The sequence below is a fragment of the Callospermophilus lateralis genome, chromosome 9, assembly GCF_048772815.1.
Source record: "Callospermophilus lateralis isolate mCalLat2 chromosome 9, mCalLat2.hap1, whole genome shotgun sequence".
Taxonomy (NCBI): domain Eukaryota; kingdom Metazoa; phylum Chordata; class Mammalia; order Rodentia; family Sciuridae; genus Callospermophilus; species Callospermophilus lateralis.
The window spans coordinates 107,003,342-107,023,978 of record NC_135313.1 but is presented as its reverse complement, the minus strand read 5'-3'; the positions used below and the strand labels follow the sequence as shown (position 1 = coordinate 107,023,978).

The 20,637-nt window shown below is 43.2% G+C and overlaps 1 protein-coding gene across 1 annotated transcript in view; it reads right to left on the bottom strand.

Annotated features, from left to right (window-relative positions):
• The window catches only part of Gpr39 (G protein-coupled receptor 39), a 199,409-nt gene that overhangs the window by 177,771 nt on the left and 1,001 nt on the right, over positions 1-20,637 (bottom strand). The window lies entirely within an intron of this gene.

Sequence of the window (20,637 nt, the reverse complement as noted above, 5' to 3'; positions counted from 1 at the left end):
TTATAAACTCACATTTGGAATGCAACATCTTTGTAAACAGAGAACTATCTGTCCTGACCACAGTACCTCACAAGGCTTTGCCTCCCAGTGACTGGTATACATTTCTCATTTCCTGTTCTGGAAGCTGAGATCTAACAGACACTCTAAGATCATTTGCAGAAAGAATGAAGAAATAAGGAATAGATAGAGTCATTTCAGTTCATATAGGCTTTATCTGGGGGCAGGGCTAGAGCAAAGAAGCCAAGAGCCACCAGCCCCTTCCACAGCCGTGACACCATACATTCTGAAGGAGCAACAGCCCAATAAAACAGGTGAAGTGCCACTGTGCTCTTCCGTCTTCCACCAGAGGATGTCTGTGCTATACATGAGGATGACATCACCAAGCCCCAGGCTTTAAATAGTCATTTCTGTTGTTAGGCCCTTTCCCACAAAGACAAACAGCAGAGAAGAATGTGTCCTTCAGGAGGACGGAAGGAGAACAGGCCAGAGGGAATGTCAGTCTGAAACACTTATTCCCCTGGTGCTTCTCAGAGACACAGGGCACATGTGTCTCTCATGTCCCTCCTGGTGCCAGATGCAGCTGAGCCACTTCAGCCTCTTTCGAGTTTCTTTTTAGTGATGGTGCTTCCGTTAATATCCAAACTCAGTGATTGAGAAAGTTTCAAACCAGCATTCCCTCTAAAGGAGTCTGGCAATCTCACCGTGAATTCCTTCCTTCGTCAATGACCCTGATGGCATTGGTGGTTCCGTTGGGTTAACAAGTGGATCTCATTCCCATTTCCACCAGCCCATCAATCCAACTTGGCATTTATTTTTCCGCTCCTGGAACTCAATTTCATGTCAAGGGTACTTCCAGTTGCTCTTCCCTTTTTTTTTTTTTTTTTCTATCAACCATGTCAATTTCTAAGAAGCTATCCTTGTGGGTCACAGCCCTGGGAAGGGAGAAAGGGAGATTGGAAGCCAGCAATACAGCTCCAGAGCATGACTTCTCCATTCACCATCTTCTTGCCCTAGACTGGTGGGAAATCACAGCTCAGACTACTGTGGGCCAAGGTCAAAGGGGTGGTGCTCCTCAAAACTTTCTGCCACAACAAAGTTCACTGAAATGAACCACTGACAGAAAACTGTCACTGGCCCTTAGTTTCAATGTCTCTTCCAGCGGCAGTAACAGCAAGAAAGGACACAATCCTATATAGAAGACTGGGGTTTATGCCTGTGATGAGGACAGGGGGACTCTCAGATGTTTTCTCAGATGTTTCTCCAGAAATCTGCCTGAGGGTCAGGGCGTTGCCTGCTATCCACAAAACATTTGTGGCAGGTGTCCAGGAGTCACAAAATGACCGAGTAGGATGGGGATGGGTCAGTGCCATGTTTTGGTTGGCACCACAAACTGACCACGCATCTTCAGCTCAACTCCTTTGTAGACCCATGTGTGGAGCAGTCTGATGCAGCCCTGCAGGAAGGTGGGACCCTCATGGATTAACTGGAGACAGCAGGAGCTGCTGAGTGGCATTCAAATTCTTTACAAAATAAGCAAAGGAGCCCAAGGCCAAGAAAACAAAGCTTTTCATGGTCCCCACTCACTAGCCCCTAAGCCTCTATGTTGTGAAACCTGGTTGGTGACTCAAAAAAAAAAAAAGGGGGGGGGGTAGACACTCCGTTTTCCATCAGATTTTTTTTAAAAATCACTTCTCTCTTCAGAATCCTCTAAACCTGTATTGGAATGGAGCCATTCAGGAATGAGCCCCTGCAGAATGATTTGAAGCAAATTCAAGTATTTCTCTCACAACTATTCTTGTCCTGGAAGGCATTCAGTTGTGATGTTCCTCAAACTTTCTGTTCTCCGTGGGAGTGGTAGCTTTTTGCTATGTGGAAAAAGATAAGAACAATCTCAACCCTATCCGAAGACACCTAATTTTCTTGTAACTAAAGTCCCACCATTGTCAAGGGGAGCCTTGTCTGAGCCACCTGCACAGGATGGCTCTGTATTTTCAATAGAGCTGTTACAATAATCTGGCCTTCACAACCACTTGCCCAGAGCCTCGTGGTATATGGCCTCAGCGATGTCTGAAAGGCTATTTCTACCACCCCAAAACCTTTATTAAGAGCATCACATTAGCCTGTCATCAAGATACTGTTACTACAAAATAAATAAATAAATAAAAAGTAGCCAGTCACCTTTGTTTTTTCTTGATTTTTAAAATAACTGAGGGTCTTGGCTACATTGTGATTTTTCCAGTTTTATATGCTTATTTAGATCAAATTTCACATTTTCACATTGCATGTTTATTACAAATGGCCAGGTGGAGCATGATGAGAAATCATGTTTGCTACTTGGCCTCCTGAGTTATTTATTTTAGAGAAATGGAGAGCTGCATCATGAGGGGATAGTCTGATGAATGTTATTATAAATGGCACCAGTGCCACAGCCTAGCATTTTGGCATTTGGCACTAATCATCGATGTGACACATTTCAAAAGAATTAAACATATTCGTGCTCCGTGCTACATGTTAATGTGCTACCAGAGTCGAGGGGAGGATTCCTGACAGCCACATAGAGAAGGAAATAAACAGTCCTGTGCATCTTTCATTCTCTCCAGTGCGCAGGCTCTGTATGCCCGTAGGGTATGACAGAAGGCGGGGAGAATGACAGAAGGATGATGATCCAGAACTAAGCAAGGCTGTCCACCTGAAACAAGGGGGTGCTTTGGGACATACGGCTCTGGCACCTGGGCTTCACCTCTAAAATATTTTCTTTAAAGGGCCAGATAGAAAATACCCTTAGGCTTTCTGGGACCACATAGCCACAGTCTACAGATTCCTCTTTTTCTTTTCCCTACAACAGTTTTAAGAATGTACAAGCCATTCTTCCAATACCCTGCAGATATCGAGTATAGACATAGGTCTTGCCCATGTGTACCTTGCTGCTCCTGACCTAGGGGCATTAGGTGGTTGTCTGCCATTGACCCCAGACCTCCTGAGCACGTAAAGCCCATGATTCAGCTCTGAATCCTCCTGTCTGAGTCAGAGCTGTGACCTGGTGACACAAGCATGGTTCATACGTGAGTGGCTGGACATTGAATATTGGTCTCCACCCCTGAGTGCAACCACAGTCCTTCTGGAAAGGAACTGAAAATGCCCTTCCAGATTAAATTCAGTCTTAATTCCTCCAGGAAGTCCTCTATGACTGCTGGATCACACCCAGCCCTTCCCAGAACGTCCACTCACTGCTGCTCCTATTCCTGAGCATGCCAGACCCTGGGTACATGGCAATACTGTTATCGACAGCATGACCTCTAACTACTCACCTCCTCATAACACTTTAAGGCTCACCCAACGCTTTCTCCAGCATTGTCTCCACAGGCGCTAAGAGGTATTTATTAACCACCTTGTGAGAACTGCTTGAACTTTTATATTGCAACACAATATACACATGTGTACATGTGCAGCAAACACAGGTGTCCATATTCGCCCATGGTCACAAATAGAAAACAAACGGGACTTGAGCCGGGGCCATCTAGTTCCAAAATCAATGCTCCTTATAACACTCTCCTACTCCCAGTTCTTTCACATGTCTGCCTGCCTTCCCTAGTGTTTGGCAATTTCCTTGCCATCAAAGGTCACACTTTGGGCTTCTCTATAGGCTTCCCTGACAGAGCTTAATAAATAGGGTCCTATTCACAGTGGCTGCTCACTAAATACCTGTGCTGACCTGAGGTGCGAGCCTAGGAATGTAGACTAATAGACCCCCAAATGCCACTCAGTGCAAAGCAGGAGAGAGGGGAGAGGCAGCTGCTGTCTCCCCACAACAGGGTTGCCCCAGAGGGTGGAACTTGTAAGCAGAACCTGCCCACACTTCCAGCCACCTCCCATACCTTCCCCAACCACACCTCCCTTTGTCTCTCTTCCCAAGCTTATCCCAGGAACAGCCAAGGAAGAATACGTTAAAGTGCAAAATTTTTCAAACTCTGGGCCAAGACTGACATATTTTACTAATAAAATGAATAGGGTAGAAAATATCAGAATGCATTTCACATTCTAAGGTAAGCATGGGTGAATATTGTTCAATGACACCTGTGTTTGCTGCACATGTATATGTGTATATTGTGTTGCAATATAAAAGTTCAAGCAGTTCTCACAAGGTGGTTAATAAATACCTCAAGCTCTGCAAACAGCCTGCCTGGGTTCAAATATACCTCTAATTCTTAGTTGCTGGGCAGATTTCTTAAACTCTCTGTGCTTCAATTTGTTTGTCTCTAAAATGCCATAAATAATGGCACTCAACTCATAGGATTTTGTGCAAGTTCAATGAAGATCCCACATAACAAATACTAAAAAGAAATGTTAGGTACCATAATTAATGCTCACATTCATCCACATAATACCACTGCAAGATGAGGAGATGCTTCTGTTATCCCTCTTTGACTGATGGAAACCGAGGCAGAGAGCCATGTACCAGGCACAACAGCCAAACCAGCACGGAGAGTTTCCAGTCCCTTCTCTACCCACCAGACAGCAACGTCCCACATCCCTGAATTTTCTTTCAGCCCAAGAGCTCTTTACTAAGCTGAACATAATTGCAAATATTACCTGCTACCCACATTCCACAGCTATGTGTGATAAGGATTGATGGGATACTGTCTGCAGAGTGCTCAGAGCACCTCACAGACAAGTGCAATATAAATCCAGAATGTCATTTTAACATTCTCATTATTATCATTAAAATTGGAAAAACGGGGAGAACATGATTTTCAGTGCCTCGAGTTTTAATGGGCATCAGGAATGTGGGTTCTGGGAACAATTGGTTACCGCAACACCTACATCTTAGATGAACTTGCGTGACATAAGTAATGTCTAAGCCATCAACTGTTTATTTCATGATGAAAGTCATCTTTCCCTCCCCGGGGCAGAGTTGTTCTTTTTTTTTTTTTTTTTTTTTTTTGTATTTTGGGAAATAAAGCTTGGCTTGATGACAGTCTTCCAAAAATTTATTTTGATTTATTGATTGCCATGGCCAATAATGCCTTGGCCTTACAGGTATGTGCAGAAAACATCAACACGATCATTTATCAAAAGCTCCCACCCAAAAGGGCTGCCAGGGCCTGGAGCTGCTCTTGCTCTTCCAGTAACTTGTCACAGGATAAAGGTCAGGGGCAAACAATCTAGAGATACAGGGACCTCAAGGATCCTCTAAGCCTACACTTTTCCATTAGAGATGAGCACATGGCTAGGACCATCTGAATGTGGCCCAGAGGCTCCTCAAAGCCATCATGAATCACCTTTCCTGGGCTGTCACTTGTACTTTCCAAAAAGAAACGTCAAACTTTTTTACATTGCATCAGGGAATCACATAATAGAATTAAATGCAAATACCCATGCGTCTTTACAGCTCATCAGAGATTTCACAGACTTTCTTCTCTAGGCCATGCTTAGGGCTAGAACCCAGACCCCCTTTGGAGGTTATTTGTAAGAGGACTTCTAAGGCAAACCTTTCAGGCTCACTTCCTCCACGCTTCAAGAAGGAAACAGGCTCTGATGTGCCCAAGGTGGTAAAGTCAGTGGCCCAGCAAAGACTAGACCCAAGTTTTCTTGAGCCCTCAACCAGAATTCTTTCTCTAATAACAAGGTCACTATAGAAAACTAGCACTTACTGGGGATCTTCTACAGGAAACCTCTGTATACTTCCCATTGAGTGTCAAACCAACCTTTGCTGTATCTAACAGAAGATCTGAACTGAAAAGGAATTTTTAGAAAATTGGTAGAAAGGGGATTGGAACATATGTTCCTTTTGTACTGTTCCACAGTGTCTCTTTGTAGGTCAGGAGACTATGCTCATGTATCACATTAAATTTATACTTTCTAGTATTCCTTTGACACCTGTAGCAGTCTGAAAAATATTCCTTCAATGTATCAGGCCCTAAAACCTAAACTGTAAATGTTACCTTATGAGGAGGAAAGTTATATTTTTTGCAGAACTGATTAAGATAAAGATCTTAAGGTAAAGAGATGACCTTGGATTATCAGAGTGGGCCTTAAATTGCATCAGATGTACTCACAGAAGAGGGAAATTTTACACACACAAACACAGGATGTTATGGTATGAATGTTTGTGTCTCTCCCCCACTCCCAAATTCGTATGCTGGAAACCTAGTACATAATGTGAAGGTACTTGATGTGACACTTGAAGGTAAATATTCCACGAAGCTGGAGCCCTTTCATGCATCCATTTTCTGCTGCTATAACAAAATACCTGAAGTTGGATAATTACAAAGAAAAGAGGTTTACTTAACTCACAGTTTTGGAGGCTTAAAGTCCAAGGTTGGGCAGTCCCATCTGTTTGACTACTGGTGAGCGCCCACTTGACTACATCACAGGATGGAAGATGGCATCAAAGTGGAAGATATGCTAGAGGGAGAGATCCCATGGGCAAGACAGAAGCCAGAATGCCAGAAGAGGTCAGTCTTGCTCTTTTTATAACATCCCACTCTACAGAAAGTAATTTACTCTAAGAAACCAGTATTAATCCCTTTGGAGGTCAATGCTCCAAATACCTTATTTTCTCCCCCATGCCCCTCCTTTTAAGAGGTCCACCACTTCTCATGTCATCACACTGGGGACCAAGCTTCTGGTACATGAATCTTTGGGGAGCATACTCAAACCATATCCAAGCCCTCAAGAATGGGATTAATAGCCTCAGAGGACTGTCTGTCTCTTCTACCAAGTAGGAATACAGCAAGAAGTCAGCAGTCAGCAACATGGAAGCGTGCCTTCGCCAAACACCAAACCTACCAGCGCCTTGATCTTAGATGTCCCAGCCACCAGAATTGTGAGAGTAAATTTTTGTTGTTTATAAGCAGCCTCTTATAAAGGTAGTGCAAAAACTTTTCACTAGGACAGAGGAGATGACATGAGTAGAGCAGGGAAAGATTCAAAGATGTGTAGAATGATACAACCACAAGCCAAAGAATGACAGCAGCCACCAGAAATTGGAAATGTCAAAGAATGGATTCTTTCCTAGAGCTGCCAGAGGTTTTTAGACTCGCTATCCTCTTCATTTGGGCCCACATAACTGATTTCTGACTTCTGATTTCCAGAACTGTGAGAGAATGAATTTCTATTTTAAATCATCAAGTGTGGGATGATTTGTTATAGCAGCTACAAGAAACCCACACGCCACCCTTGCCATCACTCACACCACTTAAGATGCAGCACTTACATACTGAGGCCCTGTCCACTGAATGTGAAACCCACACATGTGGTACTCTCTCTGATATCTGCAGGCATGGTAGCTCACACCAGGTGAGGCTTGCCTGGAGAATGGCGACTCCCATTTAGGAAACTCCACCAAAGGAAGTGATCATGAGGTGAGCAGCTTGCTCACCTCTGGACTCGCAAGGAGAGAAAAATAGTTACTACCACAGTGGTTGAATCGAGTTGATACAGAAAGCAAAGATCAGCACCCCAATGTGAAACTAAAACATTTTCCAAAGAAAACTTTTCACAAATTACTAGTTTTTTCTTTCTTGAATAACTTTTTTTGTACATCTAGAAGGCAATCAATGCATCTCATGTTTCCTATTTTCTATGGTACATATCCTTGATATTAAAGGTGGAATTTTATATCTGAACAAGGAATCTCGGCTTAAGGCCAATGCCTCATTGAGACAGAATTGGAAAGTCCCCAAGAGAAAAAAGCTGCTATCCAAAAGCAGAGGGTACATCTGACCCTGAGGCATAGCTAGAGAGCTTTGTTTTCCAGGTCAAGGTTCAAAGTCGGTCTGATTTTGTGTTGATGAAAAAAAATACAATCTGATACCCAATCAGTGACCTAACAGAATGACTCAGGGTCCCAGGCAGGAGACACACCCTGTGGATTTAACATTAACCATCTCCTGGCGGCAGCATTTTGGAGGCAGGAGGCCCTGGGCCTTGTCCCTCTCTGTCCCCTTGCTCACACACTGAGATGATCTGACTCCTGGGAAATGTCACCCAGGATTCAGCAAGGATGAAGGAAAAGTACAGAGAAATAACCACTGTTAAATTGAATCAAGTTTGACCTAAAGCTGCCTCCATACATCTTTTAATATTTGCCTAAAGTTGCTTCATACACAATGAACTGTAACCTAACAATGTGTAAACAGACTGTAACTGACCCTAGTACCAAGACGCTAGGTCTCAGCCATTCTCAGCAGCCACAGGCAGTCAACCAATCAAGCTAGCTCTGTGCCCTCATTTCCGCTTTCTGCCCATAACTACTTCCAGATCATATTGCAAGAAGTACATTCTGAACCATTTTTGGTCCATCTCACTGCCCGATTCTAGAAGTGCAAATGAAGCCAATTAAAATCTTTCCAAGATCTGTTGTAAAATTTTCTCTTTTAACACTACACAGAGAAGAGAGTCTGGAAAAGTCTGCAGAGAGCAAAGAAGAGACTCAAGGATGATGAGACTCCTCATCACAGACCAAGTGGGACAAGGCCCCTGCAGGGGGCGTCTGTTATTTGTGACTCTTGGCTCTGTAACTGGCTCTTCTAGGTATAGCTTCGTTCTCCTTCGGGACCACGCCTCTCAGAGCATGCAGTATTGAGGGCATGTCCACTACCTGCCCTAATCTCAGCATCACTGGGATGGATGAGCAACCCCAGCCAGTCCAAGAAGTGCTCATCCATGGCAATTTGAACCTAAATGGAGTGACCTCAAAGATGGAAAAATGGAAGAAGATGATACCTCCTTGATGGTGCAGCCCAAGCCAGCTGTCTACAAATGCCTGCTGCCTAGATCCTTGAACAATCTGGTACTTTAGATTTTCCTTGAACTATTCCTTATACTTCCAAGAAATTTCTATTTTATTTATCCAATTCAGGATTGGTTTGGTGGTGTGTAGTTTAAAAATCCTAATAGAGCCACCAACTTCAAGGTCTCCACAGCCAGGCTCAGGTTCCTGCCTCCTCATCACTCTCTGCCACACATTATAATCACCTGCAAGCTTGAATAGTACCAATGCCCAGGGCCCTTTGGCCCAAGAATTTGATGTAAATGGGCTGGAGGAAGGCACTGTTCAACACTCCACAGCAACTGGACTATGTAGCAAGTCTACCCCCTTTCATGATCCTTCACAGTCAAGCCTGCCCACTTACGGTCCCCAGAACCCAAGGCCATTCCGCACGAAACCCCTCACATTGTCTCTGCCTTCCTGCAACACACACCATGGTTGCATCAGTCTGTTTGCACTGCATTCAGGAGTGCCACTGCTCTTCTTGAAAGCCTTATGTGGGTCCCTATTGCCTCCAACAGGTAGTCTCTTCTTTAGCCTAGCTTATCGACTTCCTGTATATTTGACTCAATAGACTTTCTAAACTAAATCCACCATTCACTGCTCCCTTCCAGGTCCCTGCCAAGGATCTATTGCCTGTTATCTGGACATACAGAGTTCTTAGTGCAAACAACAAAGCCCATTCCAGTTTCTACTAGAAATGAAGCTATTATTATTTTATATAATCCCTAGGAGAGCCAGAGAATCTGATAGGCAGCCAGGGATCATATCAGTTTATCCCACCAAAATATACCAGTTCAATGTTACTGCCAACATCTGGCCTGGGTTCCCACCCTTAGTTCTCCCTCTCTTCGCTCTCTGTCAGTGCTGTTTGTCACACATTGGTCCTATCCCCCAGGAGTCTCCATGAAGCTCCTTCTCATCATTCTCTTCCAAATGACTCTCTCATGTTGCATAGGTGACTGGCCCAGCCAAGGTCACACACTGCCTGCAAGGAAGGCTGGGAGAGCAAGTTTCTGACCATCATCCTGGGGAAGCAGAACTCAAAAAGAGGGAATTCTCCAGACCTAGGAAGTACAAAATAGGTGATAGGTAGCTGAAAAGCCAGACAAACGTCCACCAGACTTGGCATCACGCTTTCTTCTCTTCAAGTACCACCTGGCACATGACCTCCTTTAAGGGGCCATCTTTCTGCTCAGGGAAAGAACATGGACCTTGGAACATGTCAGATCCCAATTCAAATCCCCATGGTCGATGACTTTAGGCAACTCCACAAAGGGAGGATAATGACACCCTCCGGAGAGTGATGTTAGGAAGAATGGACGTGAAACACAGAGACTGGCCCTTCGACTGGCCCCCATGCTCTGGCTTACTGTGGCCCAGCATCAGATAGCAGAGGCACTTCCAATGAAGGGCTAAATGCCTCATTTCCTGGGCACCTCACACCTTGCAAAGTTTGATAAAACGCAAGGAAGAGGAAATCCCCACCCTCATCACAACGTTACTGAGATGAAAATGCTCGCCACCTTGCAAATGGGGCGTTGGAGCGGGATTTTAAGTTTCTATTTAAAAATAAAGCAATGGAAAGTTTCTTGTACCTAACGGCATGGTAGGGCAAATTCCCTCCTGTTGCAACTCCACAGAAAACACTTATCAGCTCGAGTGAGTTTACTCCTTCCCACTTCATCCTTTCCTAGTCTTTTTCAGGTGAAAAATTCCCTCCAGGTATTGCAGAGCAGGGCTTCTCCCCCTTCAACACTGCGGCCCAGAGTTCCCATGGATCTGCTCAGAATGCAGATTCTGATTCAAATTTATAAGTTCCCAGGCGATGCTGCCAGTCCATGGGCTACACTATGAATTGATCAAGCTGTAGGCGACACCTCTAGAGTGAAGTCTGATTAACCACTCTATTAAAAATCTGGAGCCAAGAACTAGCTTGCTTCGCAGTCACCATCCTCTACTCTTCCTTAAGTGAAAATGTTAAGCTTCGAGTAGGCTCCACCTCAATACTCTTATGCCCCAGTGGAGAAATATTAAAACTCCTTGAAAGGGGAAAATAGCTTCTTCTTCCTCTCTTCAGTCCAAAGGGTATTATGCACATCCTAAGTTTTATAAATATTTGGTAAATGAGCCTTCAGATGAAATATAAAGATCTGCCTAAGTGATTAGAATATGGTAAAGTCAATCATCTAGGCAGGATTCCTGGAAGAAGTGGGCTTGCAAGAAATTCAACAAAGCTCAAGAAGAGAGAGCAGCTGGCTTCTGCACAGATTTCCTTCATTCTCTGGACAGTAATGTTCAATCACCAAGGTGACCCATTCACCACCACCTCTGTCAAGACAAACTAGAACTTGAAAAGCAATAACACATCAGCCTTCTTTTAAATATAGAAAATATGCCGCTGTCATTTCAGCATGATATTTAATTTTTCAGAATGGCAGCATACACAAAGCAGACCCACAAATCTCCCCAAAAACAGTGTTTCTGCTGAATACATCATGTCTTCCAAAGAATTATAATAGACAAAGCCAAATGTGACATATAAAGCCAAACGACTTGTGTTCAAACACCATATGTGGAGAGTCTTATTTCTAAGGTACAGTGGATGTTTTTTCCCCACTTCATTAGAGAAAGGAGATGGCTTATCTCTCCAAGTGCAATGAGCCTCATCATTCCCTACTGGGCCCGACTCCCATTTCTGCATGTCTTTGGTTTCGTAGCCAGTTAGACATTTAACAAGTACAATAACAACTGAATGCTTCAGTCTTTCCTCTTGATCTCTGTCTGTCAGATCCAGGTAACACCACCCTCTCCAACAATACAGCCACCCTTGAGATGTGTAAGACAGTGGGATGAAGATGTCTCAACAGCCCTCTGCCTGCCAGAATGGATCCTACACACAGTTATTGCAAACAGGGAATTCTGTCAAGTTTTTAAGTTGGCAGGAGCCTTAAAGTTAGAAAATGGTAAAGTTTGTTAGTCCAAGACATCGCTCTTATTCCAACCAGCTTTCAGCTCTGGGGTTGGCTATCTCTCCTCACTGCTTTTTCCGTTGGAAGCTAAAGAAAGAAGGATATAGTCTTGTGGTGAGGGAGACTTCTGGAAGCAGCAAAGCTATCCACACAGAAATGCACTTACAGAGCATTTATTCAGCACCTACTAAGTGCCAGACTATGAAGAGGAAGAACAGCCAAAGCAGTGATAATTACGAGAACATTCCGATATCATTTTTTTTTTTAGTTTGATGAATAACATACCCAGGAATCTAAAAAAAAAAAAATGCAGCTGGTGGGACTCATATCTGCAAATATGGAATTCATATGAGTTTAAAAGTCCTGTGAGTGGTCCATGGTGTCCTGGACTGTGGTAAACTTCTAGATCACCAAGTACTGAGCAGGTGATCTGTAGATGGTTGGTGAACTTGTGTCTGGCCCAAACAGACAGTTCTTAGGTGGTAAGACTCTTTAAAGAGACGCTTCTAGAGATTGGATCTGTCTTAAAAGACCTAAGTAAGGCAAGACACGTGTTCACTTGGAAGCCCATAAACAAAGTTCAGTGAATTTTTATTTTCTGCTGCTACATAACATATCATCATGAACTTAGTAGCTTAAAACTTATTAATTAGAGCACAGCATGGCTGGGATCCCTGCTCAAGGTCTCAAGGCGCAGGCCTGGCTGAGTTATTTTCCAGAGGCCCCAAGGAAAAAACCCACCTTTGAGTTCACCCCGGTTCTTATTCTCTTGCAGGTTCTCGCCTCCTAAAGGTTATCTGCACCCACTGCCATGTGGTTCTTTCTAGCTTCAGAGCTAGAGCAACAAGAAATTTCTTCCTTATGAAATGCCTCTCAAGCTTTGACCCTCTGAGGAACAGGTGACTTGGTCAAACCCACACAGGAAATCTCCCTATTTTAAGGTCAACGGATTCAGGACCCTAATTACTTCTGCAAAATCCATTCACTCTAACACCCAGGTTAGGGTTTGATTGAATAACTGGGAGAAGGCATGTGTATCCAGGATCAGGAATCCTGGGAACCATCTCAGAATTCTGCCTATTACAGGGAAATAGAGGAGAGGTAGGGAGAGCTGACATCACCTCCTGAGCACCATTGTTGAGGGGGTCTCCTTCCCTTCCAGGAGCAGTACCCACTGTCATGGAATGTCAATCAACCTATGAAGAAGCAATAATGAGTATCCAAGGTCTCTGATCTCAGGAGAATCCAGATATAGTCAGGGGATACAAGTGCCCCCCTCTAAGGAATATCTCAGATGGCTCATCATGTGCAGGAAGATCATTATAGGCTGGAGTTGTCCCAGAAGCTCCAAGGAAGAAGTAGGGGTTTGACACTGTCATTGAAGAATGGATAGTCCATTGCACAACAGAGAATCATTTAGTCCTACTGTAACCTACCAGTGCTCCTTGGAGATACCTGCCAACCAGTGCCCAAGCTATGCTGGGGCAGTATGAGCTTGTGTGCTGGGAAAGCGTGAGGCACTAAAGGGAAAGGAGGGCTGTGGCAGCAGCAAGACTTGGGAAATCTAGAAGCCAGCAAACTGGACCAATGGCAAGAAGGACTCACTGATACCAGCTGCTTTACCAAGACTGTGTCCCAATGAAGGGTTGTCACCCTTTTTATTCCAGGAATACTCTCAGCCCTATATTTTTTCCCAAGTTGCAATAAACAAATACCATCACCCAGGGGGAGAACTATAGTACAGGTTCAATGGTGCTTTCTTTGCTGTTTAAAAACCTTCCACAGCTTCCAAGGCTAAATTTCAAACTCCTTAGCTATGGTCTCCTGGCTGACTGAGACTAAACTGACTGATCTAGCCAACCATGCTGGGCTCCTGGCACATTAAAGGGAGACCTATGGAGTTTACAATCCCTTTTCACCCTTCACAAAATCTGGCTTTTAAGATAATTGCCCAGGTAAAGAGGTCAAGAAACCCACACTCTGTTTAAAAAAACTGGATCCAGGATACCTCTATAGCAGGCAGTACCTATGTTTTCCTCCCGAGCAGTAAGCCTCAGGGCTCAGCCTGAAGAGAGATGGCTACAAGCAAATTTGCACTTTCAGGGAGAAATAAAAACACACCGGTCTAAAATTTTCAAAATGCTACCCCCACTACATTCTCTCTCCATTACCCTGAGGTACTCACCCCCTCGTTGGCAAATGGTAAAATGCCTGTTAAAATATAATGTCTAGACTTGTATTATTGCACGAGCATCTTTTTAAACAGAATTTAACAAGGACTATTAAACACCACCCTAACCTTCATTTCATGGCTACTCCTGTCAGATACACATGATGAAAGCTTATATTAAGGAGTCGATCAACACAGACAGTTCATTTACTCAGGGGAGAGAAAATCTTAAGTGTTGTGCATGGTGGCCTGACTTTTTGAGGCCTCATAGGAAACAGATCCTTTTCAAAGAGAGCTTCTTCGGGCTCAGACTAACCAGAACATTTTTTAAGGAATGATACACTTCCATAGGAATGCATGTCCAAGGGAAAATAGAACTTTGCTTTCCAAATCCAAGTGAGACTTGCTCACCTATTTTTCAATCAACAAACATTTATTGGTCATCTGCTATGTGCCAGGCGCTATGCCAGGAAGGAGGCACAGTGTTGAGCAAAATTAGAGATAATTCCTGCCCTCAGGGAAGGAGAAGGAAAACAGATGTCAGTCATATTATTACACAACTAGATGTAAAATTACAACTGTTCCAAGGGAGTTGTAATGAAATCAAAGAATGAACCAAATTTCCCAGAGGAGATCTTGGAGGATGAGAAAGAGATTAAACTTGGTAAAGTGGGTGGGGTTGGGGACAGGCAGAGAGCATGAAGTGTGACAGAAAAAAACATTTCAGGCAGAGAAAAAGAACAGGTACCATTTTTCAAAGAAAATGATGGGGACCAATGGGGTCAGAGCAATTTAGGGGTATTGTAGGCTCAAAGTCCAGGGAACAGGTCATGGTGTCCAGATGAACAGGCATGCTAATGAATGGGATCTGAGGTTCCAAGATTCTCTTCCTCAGAAACTGCGTCTCTCCAACAGAGAACTGAAATCTTTGAGACAGCCTAATTATACAAATAAAGCCCCATTAATAAATTCATATGTCAAAGCCTTAAAAGCCCTTGTGACTATAATTGGAGATGGGGTCTGTAGGAGGTAATTAGGGTTAAATGAGGTCCTAACCCGACAGATTGGTATACCTCTAAGGAAAGGGAGAGACACCCTGAGTGTGCATGCACAGAGGAAAAATCATGTGAGTAACAGGGCCACAGGCAAACCGGAGAGAGAGGCTCAGGAGAACCAACCTCGCCCAGCTCCTTGATCCCAGATTTCCAGCCTCCAGAACTGTGAGGAAATAAATGCCTGTTGCTTAGGCTCCCCAGTTTGCGGTTTGTTGTTACGGCAACCGGAGAGAACTAATACAAGGGGGAGACAGGCAGCCGGCAAGGAGAGGCTTTTGTTGAGCGTTTTCTGGCCTGTGTTTGACCTGAGAGCCACTGATTGGCTTTAACTTGTTGGGGTGACAGATTGGTCACCAATGAGGTCCAGCGGCTGGGACGTGAAGAACAGCCCTGACAAGGGCAAGAGTAGATGCAGGTTCTTCCAGGGATGGCAGACCAAGTCAAGAACCCTCCCTAGACATGGGGCTATCCAGAAACAAAGTAGAAAGGGTGCAAGCTCTTTGAAAGTGCTTGTCAAGAAAAGTGCCCACCATCAAAGGTGGCTCAGGGAGGCTGGTCAATAGCCTCCATTGACAGGAACGTACAGCAGTGATGATGGCCAGCCTTCTCTCCCGTGCTCAGTGAGCATCCGAGGAGCAGAGGGGAACGTCCATTGGGTCAGGGAGGTGAGAGAAGGAAAAGGAAATGAAAGTTAATAGGGTCATTCAAGTGGAAGATCAGGGGACCTGATTCAGCAGCTCAGGACAAAGCTTCTGGACTCCCTTCAATACTCTGCCCCTGTGCTGTCTCAACTTCCAGATCGTTTTTATTTCAAGCAGTTTTTAGCATTTATCAGCTGAATGTTTTCTCAGCTAAGGCCTCTGCTGCCTGGATGTACTTTGGCAGCCCCCACGAGGCATCCAACTAGGACAGATGAACAGGCTTGCTAATGAATGGGTTCTGGGATTCCAATATTCCCTTCTTCGGGAACTAGATGCATCTCTCCAACAGAGAAATGAAATGTTTGAGACAGTCTGATGATCCAAATAAGCAGCATTATTATATTTGTCTGCCAGGCTGATCACAGGACATTTGCAATTTATGACAGATATCCCAAATAGAAAAATGAACATGAAATATCATTTATTACAGGCGCATCTAGATCAATAAGGGGAAAAAAGAATGCAGACAATAATATGAATATTTGAGGCAAAAACTTTTCCTGATATATTCAAACATTTGAATCAAACACTATCTTGCACTAAAAAGTTACTAATTTAATTCTTGAGATAGTTCCCTGAGAGATTGGGTTGATATATCTTTTTACACCACTGAAAAAGACTTTGGTAGGAAAATTAGTGGTGAAAACAAGATTGTAAGACCACTGTTTAAGCTAGTCAAGAAAACAACCATTAAAAAAATTCTCATGGCACTTCAGAAGAATTTGAAGGCAATGATTCTCATATAATCCTTGATATACACTGGATAGAACACAGGGATTGATTCCTTAGCTAATTATATTTTTCGGTTAAGGCCTGCACACGGGTGCTGAATTTCATAAAGTCAATGAAGAGGGAGCTGAAAAGACACATGAATCAACTGCCAAGTCACTGACAAATGAAGGCCTATCTGAGTTAGACCAGGTAATTTTGGAACAATAGAAAATTGACAAGGACGATCCCAGGACAGGTGCTTCAGTGAAGATGATTTAAATAGCAAAAATTAAGAGAAGCCCTGGGAGAAAGCATTCTTTATAATCTTTCTGAGAAAATCGAACACAAAGGCTATCATGTACTTGCACCCGAAAAAATCACGCCCTTCAAAAAGCCACACTTGATTCGTTCTGAATAGTTATAAGAATTAACCTACACTTGTAATTATGAGCTATATTTATAATATACAAGGTGAGTTTCTTCTCATAATTTTCACTTTCAAATCCCAATCGACTCTGTTTTCACATGAGATTTTGAAGTCAATTTTAAGGGAACTAACTTTAAGGATTTTTTTCAGGTCCCCAGATGAAGAGGGTAACAGTCAGGGTTCTCTCTTCTGTCTTCTCTCTCTCTCTCTCTCTCTCTCTCTCTCTCTCTCTCTCTCCCCCCCTCATCCATCTCTCATCCCCTCCTTTGGTTTGGCTTCTAAATTGGGGTCTGAAAACCCAGAGGATGTGACTCTGATCTCCTCCTCTCTGTTTCCAGGAATATCTAAACATATGTCAATCTTATTTTTAGAGTAGTTCATGAAAGCAGCAACTCTCACCTTTTTTCCAGAGAAGCCCATAAGATGACCATCTTTTAAGATATTCTCCCATGAGCAGCCCAAGTTGGTGTGCAATCTCTACCACTAGATGTAATTTCTTCCGTTTTCCTCTGACTCAGAAGACCAAATCAGAATGTAAAAAAGTGCAATTACTGTGGAGTCTTCAGTCTTCCAGAATGTTCCTTTAATTTTCTAACTTCATGATTATCTGTAAAAATCTTTTCTTCATGAAAAAATCTTTTCTTCTATTAAAAGCCAGTCACTGCCCTATATGAGGTCACTTCATGCTCTTGAAGTTACAAATTAAAACTGTATCTTCAACCACTCTGTTGTTTGACTTTGAATGGGTAACATTTGACCAGGAAACCATGTGTCCAAGGACCTGGGTGCCATATGTATTTGAGAATCATTCCAAGGGAAAGTTCAGAAAAATAAGAAGGGAAATTCTAGGAAAGCCTTCCTTGAAAGGAAACCTCACTTTGCACATGCTCAACATCCAAGGGGCAAAAGAGCCCTATGCACTGGTTCCTTTTCCTCAGAAGAGGCAGAAAGCCAGACCAGCAACTTCTGTTCTGATGCTGGACAAGTATCACCATGGCCACATTAGCAGTGACCTTGTAAGGGGAGATAAGCCTGGTGCTGATTTCTCACTGAGCTAACAAGAGACAAGAAGAGAACTCACGCTTCCAGGAATGTGCACTTTTGAATCATTATTTTTTCTTCTGCAAATTGCTTGAGACTTCAGCGGCATCCCAGCACTTTTTCCCTCTCCCAGAGTTCGCAATTTGTTTTCATTATTTATCAGTCCAGCATCTCAACTCAACTGAGGCACAATGGCAAAAGATGCAGAAAGGATAATTAATGTTTTCTACATGGACTTCCTCATCCTGGGTAGATTTATGAATTTCATTTCCATTATGCAGAAGTTAGGATTTTTAACCATGAGGGAGGAAGAAAACCCTTAATTGTTTTTCTATTGCCTCAAGAGCTCCAAAGACATCTTGTGCTATGTCGTCATTTACACTTCACACTAAATTCAAAATACGTTTGAAATGAGCAAATATTAGTTTTGATTTGACCCATCTGTTAAATGAAATACTAAAAAAGACTGCTAAATCACTATATTAAACTCAGCGATTTGTAAACAATTTGTATGTTCATTTGTTCTGGGTTAAAAATGCCCCAAAGCACAAGTTTTATGAAACCCACAGAGTAAATTGCATTGTATTAATCTGATGGAAGCGGGCCATGATTTCTTCCTCTTCACTCCATTAATTTATTTCCTAACTTGAGTTAATTAGTGAGGTCCCTATTTTTAAAAGCTCTTTGAAATTCATTGGGGGAAGGGGACATTTTCAAGAACTGCTTTGAAAACCTACTGCTGAGGAATTGGGCTAAATATAAAAGATAAATTCCCCCCAAGATATTACCACACATGGAGCACCTTACTGCCCTTCAACAATCTTTATGCTGGCCACACAGAGGATGATTAATATACAGTTGTCATAAGAGAGAGGGAAAGAGGTAGAAGTAAAGAAGAAGAGCGCCCTGAGATCAAACTCTTTCCTGGCCATTACTAACCGGAGGGGATGATCCCCATGAACCTATCCATCTCCAAATGAAAGTCTGTGGCATTCTGGTTTTATGCTAGCCAGTGGAGACTGACTTTAACTTGGAACACCCAATGAGGAAAGAACTCACTGACATCTATTCAAAGAAACAAAAAAATAAAGATTGGCCAAATAGAGAAAAAAGGTAAATCCATTCATTTTTCCCCCCCTTTGGTCAAAGTAGCCAGGATTCCCAAGTTAGACTGGGAGGGGGGAAAAGAAAGGAAAATTCATTCACATTAATGTATAAATTATAGCCAACAGCTTAAGATATGCCTAAGAGGATATGGAGAAAGAGAGGACTGGCCTTTTAACAAATGTTCAAGTTTTAAGCAAGTGTGATGTCCATTCCTTCATGTTTTGGACAGCAGCCAGTGGGCAACAAAGATGGAGCAGGATCTTATCTGCCAGGACTCCCTACTCCAGCTTCCCGTGAGGCTGGCCAGAGCAAGAGCAACTCCACCATCTACCCTAGGTAGCACCTTTGTTGTTGAAGCCTTAGTTCATTTTCCCTCTGCCAAGTGCCTGTGAAAGTCATGGCCAGACACTCATTTTCCTGCCCCAAGGTGTATAGGGAGGAGAATTTTGGTGCTGTACAAGAAGATTTTGATCCGTCTTCTGTAAGCCACAAATTCCTCCTCTATAAAATGGAAACATAAATCACCCAGCACAGCCCCTGAGGCAGAGTTGGCATCCAAAAACTGCAGGCCTCCCCCCTCTCATTTTGCACACTTAGATTAAAATCAAATCAGCCCTTCACCGATACACCAGAAGCCAGGAGCTAGGCTGACACAAAACCTATCTGCCGTCCAATATTCTGCCCTGTCTAACCCCTGATCCTGGAACCAGTCACTCAAGTTTCCCACACCAAAACAAACAGCACCATGATTTATCCCCTCTCCCGCCACCACAATGCAAAGTGGAAAAGGGAGAAGGAAGAAACATTTGCAGTATCAACTCCCTCTTGACTCACACACACCCAAAGCTGTTTTTCTTGTTTTTTCTTTAAAAAAAAATTTTTTTTAAACCCTTCACTCACACACTTCACATGTCCTGGGTTAAAAACTCAAGTCTCCCAAGTTTAGCAATGAAGCCCCTTTTCTGAAGACTTTAGGGCCTCACAGACCACGGGCTCCTTTGAAATACCCCCATTAAACCCAGAGAAGCCCTCAATATTTTAAATCCTGTATCACAACAAAGTTGGGAAAACAAACAGCTTTCTCTGCATGGGAATTGGGTACTTTGGGAAATCCGTCAAGTCCCAGGAATCTGCAAAGCTGCAATTTCTAAATCAGACAAGAGGCCATGCAGTCTTGCTCTGTTTCTTGGCTCTGGTAAGAAATGATGCACTGCCTCAAAAACCCAGGCTCCTGGGCAGGGCATGTCTGAGAACTCCAGTTGTTTTTTGTTGTTGTTGTTGTTGTTTGTTTTGGTAAAAAAAAAAAAAAAAAAAAAAAGTAGAAGATCACTCCAGGGGGAATAAAATAGCAGCCTGTTTTCTCCAGAGGAGGAGAAGAGTGGGAACAAAATCTAATTGCCTAAGAAAGGCTCTTCAGGATAGAGACAGATAGATAAAGGGCTCCCTTGATCTCTGCAGAACTTGGCCTTTGCAAAGGACTTTCACCTCTGCATTACCTAATTTATCCTTCTTATTTCCCAGTAGTTTTATGTCTATTTTACCCAAGATATTCTGTGACTTGCCCAATGTCACAGAAATTGTGTCCCAGACCTTCTTACCCCAGTTTAGTGTTCTTTTCATCATAACCCACCACAAATTCCCAAAACAGAGAGAAGAATCATCCAAAGACACAGATCAATA